General features: G+C 40.7%; 1 pseudogene; it reads left to right on the forward strand.

Annotated features, from left to right (window-relative positions):
* Positions 1 to 326: 326 nt before the first annotated feature.
* LOC115674155 (uncharacterized) lies at positions 327 to 9,376 on the forward strand (annotated as a pseudogene).
* The last annotated feature ends 646 nt before the right edge of the window (positions 9,377 to 10,022 follow it).

A 10,022-nucleotide genomic window follows, 5' to 3' on the forward strand; every position in this document is an offset into this window, starting at 1 on the left:
GACAAATACCTTGAGCAAAACACGTGAGGGAGTGTTTGGTGAGATTTCTTTTATTTCTAACATTTTCTTGCAGGTAAATCATCTCACACGACCAAGAAAGCGTAAATCAAAAGGAGAATGCTTCCAAACAAAGGAATGATGTAATTTTGGAAGGCATTCAACAGTTGAGATTGCAACTTGAAGTACTTAGTACTCGAGTTATGGGATGTGAGACGAGGCTTGACGAAGATCAAGAGCCACCACGGGGGAGGCCGTGAAATCAGCGAGATGAATCTAGAACACGACCTAGATGGCAGCGGCAATTTGATGATGAGTTTGAGGCCGACATGGAGGAAGACCAAGATGGCCGGTTTGGGAGGTGGAACGGAGGACGAGGCCGAGGGGTTAGGCATCGAGAAGATGATGAGCTTGGCAACATCAAGATGAAGATTCCATCTTTTCAAGGAAAGAATGATCCTGATGCGTATCTAGAGTGGGAAAAAAGAATAGAATTGGTATTTGACTGCCAACGATATTCTGAGCTTAAGAAGGTAAAAATCGCAGCTGTTGAATTCACTGATTATGCTATAATTTGGTGGGATCAGCTTGTGACTAGCAGGAGACGTAATGGTGAGAGGCCGATAGACACGTGGGATGAGATGAAAACAGTGATGACGAGGCGTTTTGTACCGAGCCATTACCACCGAGACTTGTTCCATAAGCTACAACATCTTACACAAGGCAATATGAGTGTGGAAGAGTACCATAAGGAGATGGAGATTACCTTGATCCGTGCTAATATGGTAGAAGACCGTGAAGCCACAATATCACGATTTTTGAGTGGTTTAAGCCGAGATATAGCGAGGGTGGTGGAGCAGCAACATTATGTTGAGTTGGAGGAATTGGTGGATAAGGCCATCAAAGTTGAGAGGCAATTGAAGTTGGACCGAAATTACAAGAGTAGTGGAGGTTCAAGCTCGAATTGGAAGTCCCATTGGAAGAGAGATGAGAAGCCGAATTGGAAGGGAAACAACCCCAAGGCCGAAACTTTGAAGGAGAAAGAGAAGGATGGCAAAGTTGGTTCGAATCCGGCTTCAGGTAAAACTGAAAACCCTAACACTAAAACTCATGATATTAAATGTTTCAAGTGTTTGGGCAGGGGTCATATGGCAAATCAGCGCCCTAATAAGAGGGTGATGATCATGACTGGGCATAATGATGTTGAATCAGAAAGTGAGAGGGAGGAAGAGGATGATGACATGCCACCATTAGAGGATTGTAGTGATGTTGAGATGCCAGCAAAGGGTGAACTGATGGTGGTTAGGCATTCTCTTAGTGTTCAAGCCAAGGAGGAGGATCAACACCAGCAACGTGACAATTTGTTCCATACACGATTGTCGCGACCTACCTCACGAGGGCCGAACTCGATAAGGCGGGTTTAGAGGTAAGTGTTCATGAAATGGTCCATACGGTACATCATAAAAGATGGCTCATCCGTACAGTCCATTATTCATGAACGTGAATCTTCCCTAATTCATACCTCGTGTGACAGCGGATCAATTTTATCTTTTTTAGGAGTCGCCACTAGCCTAGGTCGGAGGTCGGCTAGAATACCTAACCAATACGTGGAAATTTCGTATTGGTTTCTACGAAAATCAGAGATCAAAGGTTCGGGGACTAGCTTACGTTAATATTTCTATTAACGCCCTTTCGGTACCGCTAAACTTAACATGGTTGTTATCTAAGTTGTCATGCATTTGTTCTTTACCATTTTCATGTCAAAGTTATAGTCCACTATGTGATCATGCATCTTTTTTTTTGTGTTTTCATTTAAGATTCTAAACTAATCCTATCTTAGTCTAGAAAAAGAAAGAAACAATCAATTGTATTGAAAGACATTTCGTAAAGTAAACACTCAAAGTATTGAAAAGACGAGCTAATTCTAAGTGCGAGAAAGTAAAACCCACAACTCGTCGGGTGTTTATTACAACACAAATTGAAAACCCAAGATATGATCGGGGACGAATGAATTGAATACAAATCGAAACCGGATCGGACATCGGTCTATCGCCACCGTCAAGTGGATACAAATTGAGACCGGATTGGACATCGGTCTATCGCCTTGGTCTTTTACAATTTTGGATTATCCCCTCCATAGACCGCCTCTCGGGTGTCGGCGTTTACATTCACAATATACATTCATGACAAACAATATACAAAGGAATAACCAAAGAAAAGCAATGGTGCAAACAATTCATTAGTCAAGCACGGGCCTCGGGATCGGCCTTTGTTTTTCATGCATTTCGATTCACCACCCACCTAATCATCTAACATTATTTGATTAATGGTTAACGATAATGGGCTACCATTTGCATTCACAAAATGGCAATTCATATCAATTAACCCCTAAAGTCGGGTTCTAAATGACCATAATGGGTTACCCGCCGAACATGCACCGGGCCTAACATCGATCTAACAAACACATGCATAGCAATGCAATAAGCATGCATTCAGGCCCATGGGCCTTATTTCTCAACCAATCAAGCAATGGGAAGTGGGCTTCATAAGGAGACCGCTTATTCAGTTATTAACTAATTTGGATTGCTTCTGTTTAGATGTGATTAACTAACCTAATGATGTCCAGATGAAGTGATTCAGGTGTAATTAGAAAGCTTATGTCATGAGGATCAAAAGTTAAGAGGACCAGTTTTTCTAAATCCCCACCGATTTTCACGAAATAGACAATTTCACTCTCGGTGACAGACTGGATCCGGTTCTGTTAGGGATTTCAAAATAATGACGGGAAAAATAACAAACCTTATCAAAACGTGTGAACATTTTTATTCAGTTAGGATTCTCCGTGTGTGACAACTTTCATGTTTGGAGTTTTTGCTAAAAAGTCCTCCAAATTTTTATAAAATTCGGTTTTCACAAAGGACTCAACTGCAAATCGAATTTTAACCTGAGAAGACCTTATATGAAATTTTTAGCAAATTGACCCTCTAAAAATTGCTATTAGGCCCTTAAAATTTCCAGTCAACATAAGGAGACCCCAAGGAACAATTTTGTAGTTTTGAGTTTTCGCAAAGGAGGACTCTAACTTTATCAAATTCGGAGAAACATCTTTTGGATTCCAAAGGAATGAAAATCAGATCTGAACACAGATACTGATTAGATCATAAAAATTCATTTTGAAAATTCAAATGAATTCTGATTTTGATGAAATTAGTATCAATGGAAAGATCTCGATCTCAGTGTGAACTTTCGTGAAGAAAACGTTTTCATATTTTGAACACATGAATTTATAAAAATCGAAGAACACATGAAGATCAGTCAGAAACTAGTCTGTCACCAGATCTATGCATATATGGCGTTGCAGATCGTACAATCCTAACATGCTTGGAATTTTAAGAAAATTTTATAAGATGTGTTCTACGACTTTCATGAAGGAAGTTTCTTCAAACAACGATCGTAGAAAATCAGAAAAATCATAGAACAGCACAACGTCAATCAGGAAATCATCAGAACAGACTTGAACATCACATTCCAGATTCTGATCCTAACTTCAGAAAGATTTTTGACCTAGCAAACTAAGTCTGATTGAGGCATGCAATATATCAAATCGAAGCTTGAGACGTGTTTTACGACTCTCTAGTTCATCACTTCGCAAGATTTCGACATTAACGAGCTGAAATCAGCATCTCAAACATGCAGGTTTCTCTGTACGCGAATTTACAGAATAACATCCAAGTGTACCTACCTTGTTCGAGAGTGTTGCTGAGCTCAAACGAGCTATTTTGGCCACCAATGAACTCCGGAATGGCGCCAAATATAGCTCCCGATATCTACGTCACAAGGAAAGAAGATTGGCGTAAGATTGCGATCTAAAGAAAGAGAAGTAAAATCAAGCTCAAAGTTGAACTCCGGTGGCTTTTCCGGTTAAAATCGGCCACCACAGCTTCGAGATGAGGTTAAGGATGATGATCGCAAGCCTCGGACCGCCTAGGAAAGACGCTGGAACGCCGGAATCGCCGGAATCATCGGCTGGACAGATCACCGGTTCGGCCGCCGGTGATGCAACCGAGAGAGAGATGGAGCTGATCGGAGATGCTCCGGCCACCAGCAGATGTGGCCAGCCTTGCGACTAGCTTTAGGACATCCGGGGGGCTACCGGAGTGGCGACGGTGCGCCGGAAATCGGCCGGCAAGTGGCCGGCGTGAGCAAAGAAAACTCACGGCCAAGAGAGGGAGAGGGAGAGGGAGATAACGTGAGATGGAGAGAGAAGGATAAGGAAGAGAGAGAAAATAGATCTGAAAATGTGAGAGCTTCCCCAATTTTGGAGGGAAAAAAACCTATATACTCCCCTCAACTTTGAATCCTAGCCCTTAGATTGATCCAATGGCCTAGAATGCATCCTTAATGATTAAGAATATTCCTTAAGGGCTAAGGATTGGTGACATGGCATTATGGATGGACATGATCAATTCTAAATGAATGGCCATGATTGATTTGCTTACCCCCTAAGTAATTTGATTAATCCTTAATGAAGGGCATTTTAGTAATTTCACTTAGGGGTATTTTCGTAATTTTTATTTAAGGGCATTTTTGTCATTTTGGGCTCAAAGGGACGTGGCCAGCCTTGGCTGGTTGGAATAGATCGACGGCCGCCGGATTTTTGATTGGAAAATGGCCGGTCTTATCGGACCGGTTCAATTCGGGTCAAACCGGGTTGAACCGGTTGGACCGATTTAACCCGAGTTTCGCCGGGTTGAACCGGTTCAATCCTTGGTTCCATTTGTTCCAATTTTGTACAATTTGATCTCTATCATGATTAATTGACCCCATTAATATTGAATTCGATTAAATTGGATTGAACCGATTTGAAATTCATACACAAATTGATCCAATTTAACTTGTTTAGCTCAATTGTTCTTGAATTTGAGTTAATTGCATGGCCAAGCTAGACTAACGAATTTAATTGAAGTCCAATTAGCCAAATTGAGTCTCAATTCATCAAATTGAATATTAGTCTAAAGTGGGTCAAGTTGAATTGCACTAATTGGACCAATTACTCTTAGACTTCTCAATCGTTGGATCACTAAATTGATCAAATTGGCTCAAATTCATGTGAATCTTCCAAAATTGATTTTGAATTTGGATTTGATATAAGAAATTAGGCTCATTCGTGTCTCAATTGTGCAAATTATGAAGAATAGATCCAAATCACTTATTAGGGCCAAAATTGGGGATTTTTGCGTTTGGCTTGGAATCACAAAATTGAAAGTAACATAGCCTCTAGATCAAATGTCATGAAGGAAACTAACCTAAAAAATTACTAGAAATGAAGTAATTTCATTTTTGGTCGATTTGAACCAAATTCCACAAATTGGGAAAAAGTTGATTCTAAACCGATTTTTTGTAAAATTTCAAATGCCAAAGTCAAATTGAATGTAAAATAAAATGATTTTTGGATTTTTCAAATTTTTTTTGTCAAAGGTTTGACCAAAAGTCAAACCCTAGTTGACTTTTTACTAGGAGTTTGATTTTATGATCAAATCTTTCAATTTTTCTGGAATTTCCACTTCTAAAGTGAAATTAAACTTGAAAGGAATCTTTTTATGTGAAAAGCCCCAATTTGACCTGAGGTTGACTTTTGGTCAAAGGGTTGACCAAAAAGTCAACTCGAAAGTCAACCGTTTGACTTTTTGGGGTTTGCATGAAATGAATAGAAAATTATTTACAGAAGCGAGGCCAACAAACAGAATTAAAAAATGACACTTTTTGTTCAAGAAACGGTTTTGTCGCGATCGGAAACCATAATCTCGAATTTTCTGCTTTTAATGACGCGTCGGCTAAAAATTAGGTGTCAATAGCGATGCGTGGTGAATGGCAAGATTTGTAGTTTGATTATTGATGGGGGCAGTTGTGCGAATGTGGCAAGTTGTACCATGGTGGAGAAGTTGGGGTTAAAGACTACAAAACACCCTAGACCATATAGACTTCAATGGTTGAATGATAGTGGAGAGGTGAAGGTGTCGAAGCAAGTCCGAGTTCCATTTGAGATAGGAAGATATAAGGACGAGGTGATTTGTGATATTGTACCTATGCAAATGGGCCATGTTTTACTTGGTAGGCCATGGCAATATGATCGGAAGGTACATCATGATGGGTACACTAACCGATATTCATTGGTAATGAATCAGAAGACTTATACCTTGGTGCCAATGACACCTAGTGAGGTGTATGAGGATCAATTGAAACTAAAACGTGAGGCTGAGAGAGAGAGAAAAGGTGAGAGAACCGAGGGTTTGCGAGGAGAGACCGAGACGCAATGAAAGGGAGAGATCGAGGGAAGAAGAGTGGTAAAAGCCGAGGGAAAATGAGACAGAAAAGAAGAGAGGCAAAAGAATTTCTATGCAAAACCCAGCGAAAAGAGGAGAGCTTTAATTCTGGACCGACCGATGCTTGTACTTTTGTACAAGGAGGCACTATTTACTACTAACGATCTTGACCCGAGTTTGCCTAGCTTTGTTGTGTCTTTATTGTAGGAATTTGAAGATGTCTTTCCTGATGAGCTTCCTGGAGTGTTACCCCCGATTCGAGGCATAGAACATCAAATCGATTTGATACCTGGTGCGCCACTGCCTAATCGACCCGCATATCGAAGCAATCCTGAGGAGACAAAGGAACTTTAACGACAAGTTAGTGAACTATTGGAGCGCGGGTATGTGCGAGAGAGTCTTAGCCCGTGTGCCGTCCCTGTTTTGTTGGTGCCAAAGAAGGATGGGTCATGGCGAATGTGTGTTGATTGCCGAGCAATTAATAACATTACGGTAAAATATCGACACCCTATTCCTAGGTTAGATGACATGTTGGATGAATTGCATGGTGCTAGCATATTTACTAAGATCGATTTGAGAAGTGGTTATCATCAAATTAGGATGAAAGAAGGGGATGAATGGAAAACTGCATTTAAAACCAAGTATGGGTTGTATGAGTGGTTAGTCATGCCATTTGGACTAACTAATGCGCCTTGCACGTTTATGCGACTTATGAACCATGTATTGCGTGCTTTTATTGGTCAATTTGTAGTTGTCTATTTTGATGATATCTTGATATATAGCCGAAGCCTTAATGATCACATTGAACATGTCCGAGCTGTTTTGCAGATTTTAAGGATCGATCAATTATATGCTAACATAAAGAAATGCTCTTTTGTGACTAACAAATTAGTGTTTCTAGGGTTTGTTGTTAGTGCTAATGGTATACAGGTTGATGAGGAAAATGTGAAAGCAATCCGTGAGTGGCCGACACCTAAGACTGTGGGTGAGGTGCGCAACTTTCATGGCTTAGCAAGTTTTTATCGACGATTCATGAAAGACTTCAGCACCATTGCTGCACCTTTGACCGAAGTTATCAAGAAGCACGTAGGTTTCACGTGGGGAGAAGAGCAAGAGAGAGCGTTCAATCTGTTAAAAGATAAGTTGACTAATACTCATTTGTTATCTTTGCCGAATTTCGGTGCTGCTTTTGAGATAGAGTGCGATGCTTCTGGTACAGGAATTGGAGCCGTGTTAATGCAAGGAGGACGTCCCATAGCTTATTTCAGTGAGAAATTAAGTGGAGCAATATTGAATTATCCTACTTACGATAAGGAGACGTATGCTTTGGTGCGAGCCTTGGAGACTTTGCAACATTACCTATTGCCAAAGGAGTTTGTGATCCACACTCACCATGAGACCTTAAAATACTTGAAGGGACAGCAAAAGTTGAATAAAAGACATGTCAAATGGATAGAGTTCATAGAGACTTTTCCATATGCGATCAAGTACAAGAAAGGTAAGGAAAATGTAGTAGCCGATGCACTTTCTCGAAGGTACGCAATTCTAACTACTCTAGGAGCAAAATGTCTAGGTTTTGAGCATATCAATGACTTATATACTGATGATGAAGATTTTGGAAGAGTGTTTGAAGCTTGTGAACACGCTGTATTTGAAAAATTCTATAGGCATAATGGCTATCTTTTTCGTGAGAACAAGTTATGTTTGCCTAAATGTTCTTTGCGTAAGTTGTTGGTGCGAGAGGCGCATGGTGGTGGCTTAATGGGACATTTTGGCATTAATAAAACTTATGAAGTGCTATATGAACATTTTTATTGGCCACACATGAAAAAAGATGTCACACGTATTTGTGAGAGATGTATTGCATGTAAGCAAGCTAAGTCTACAACTAAACCACATGGCTTGTATATGCCTTTGCCTATTCCGAAGCATCCTTGGGTTGATATTTCAATGGATTTTGTGTTAGGATTGCCTAGGTCTAAGCATGGTCGGGATTCTATTTATGTGGTTGTTGATCGGTTTTCAAAGATGGCTCATATAATACCTGTCACAAAACCGATGACGCATCGCATGTTGCTGATTTGTTCTTTCGTGAGATTGTGCGTTTGCATGGCATGCCTAAGTTCATTGTTTCTGATCGAGACACTAAATTTCTTAGCTACTTTTGGAAAACATTATGGAAGAAGTTAGGCACACAGCTTTTATTTTCTACTACTTGTCATCCACAAACTGATGGTCAAACTGAGGTAGTTAATAGAAATTTAGGGGTATTGTTGCATGCTATAATTAAAAAGAACATAAAGTCTTGGGAAGATTGTTTGCCACATGTTGAGTTTGCATATAACAGGAGCATACATTTTGCTACTAAATTTACACCGTTTAAGGTTGTTTATGGCTTTAATCCTTTAACTCCATTGGATTTAACCCTTTTGCCTGTTGATGAGCGTATGGACTTAGATGGTTCTAGGAAGGCCGAATTTGTCAAGGCATTGCATGAGAAGACGCGGTTGAATATTGAGCACAAAACCAAGCAATATGCAAAGCAAGCCAACAAAGGGCGCAATAAAGTAGTGTTTGAGCCCGGCGATTGGGTTTGGGTTCATATGCGCAAGGAGCGTTTTCCCGAGCGGCGACTTTCTAAGTTACAACCGCGAGGGGATGGACCGTTTATGGTGTTGGAGAGGGTTAACGATAATGCCTACAAGCTTGACCTTCCAGGTGAGTATGGTATTAGTACTACTTTCAATGTTTCTCACTTAACTTTTTTCGATGTAGGAGATGATTTGAGGGCAAATCCTTTGCACGGGGGAGAGAATGATGTGGACATCGTGCCATATCGAGGAGGAGGTGCTAGGGACCCATTGTCCTATCCTCTTGGTCCGATTACTCGAGCAAGGGCGAAGCAATTCGAGCAAGCTGTTGGCATCATGGTTCGAGATCTTTGGAGTGGAAGCGATCTTAGATCGGGACTTGAAGAATCTTGGATCTCTTGGCGCAACATGATCAAATTTGGTCAATTGCAAGGAAACGAGCCGCTGATTAATACTCACCACTAATGCCGTGACGGATGTCGTTTTTTTTGCGTTTCGGAGTAGTTTAAGTTTTTTTTCTTTATTTAAGCGCTTTTATTAATTCTAGTGGCGTTTTCGTAATTTTGCGTTTAGAGTTAACACCATATTAAAAGGGTGTTTAGGGTTTCTTTGGGGACGGATGATTCATTTTAATACAACGAGAGGTTCTTCTCTTCTTTGAGTTCTCTGTGGACTTGACCTTATCAAGGCCTTCCTTGTGGCGGTCGATTCGACTAATCGAGCAGGATAGCGAATTCTCTTGTTCGTAGCGTCTATAACGTCGATTGATTGACACAAGTTCGTCAACAGGACACGTTTATACCGAGGTTACCAATCACAGGTTCGATTGGGGGTCGAGATTTTGCGATTCGCACTTTCCAGATCTTCGTAGAACGATCAACTTCCGCTCAGAATCACTTCAGGATCTTATGATAAGGAAGCTTTTTAGCTTTGCCCTTCCATATGGATGGATTAATGAGGCGATCACCTTGTCCTCTACAGCCTCCATGATTCTTTCGACCTTGGCCTTGGCCTCCATGGTGATTATTAGAATTATCTGGAATATAACCTACTCCGTGCTTCATTCTTGTAGTGAGAGGAGTGATAGGTTCCTTGATTCCTTGAGATTTCG

This window comes from Syzygium oleosum, unplaced genomic scaffold (assembly GCF_021117445.2).
Source record: "Syzygium oleosum isolate NSW1041296 unplaced genomic scaffold, Sole_v2.1 Sole_v2.12, whole genome shotgun sequence".
NCBI lineage: Eukaryota > Viridiplantae > Streptophyta > Magnoliopsida > Myrtales > Myrtaceae > Syzygium > Syzygium oleosum.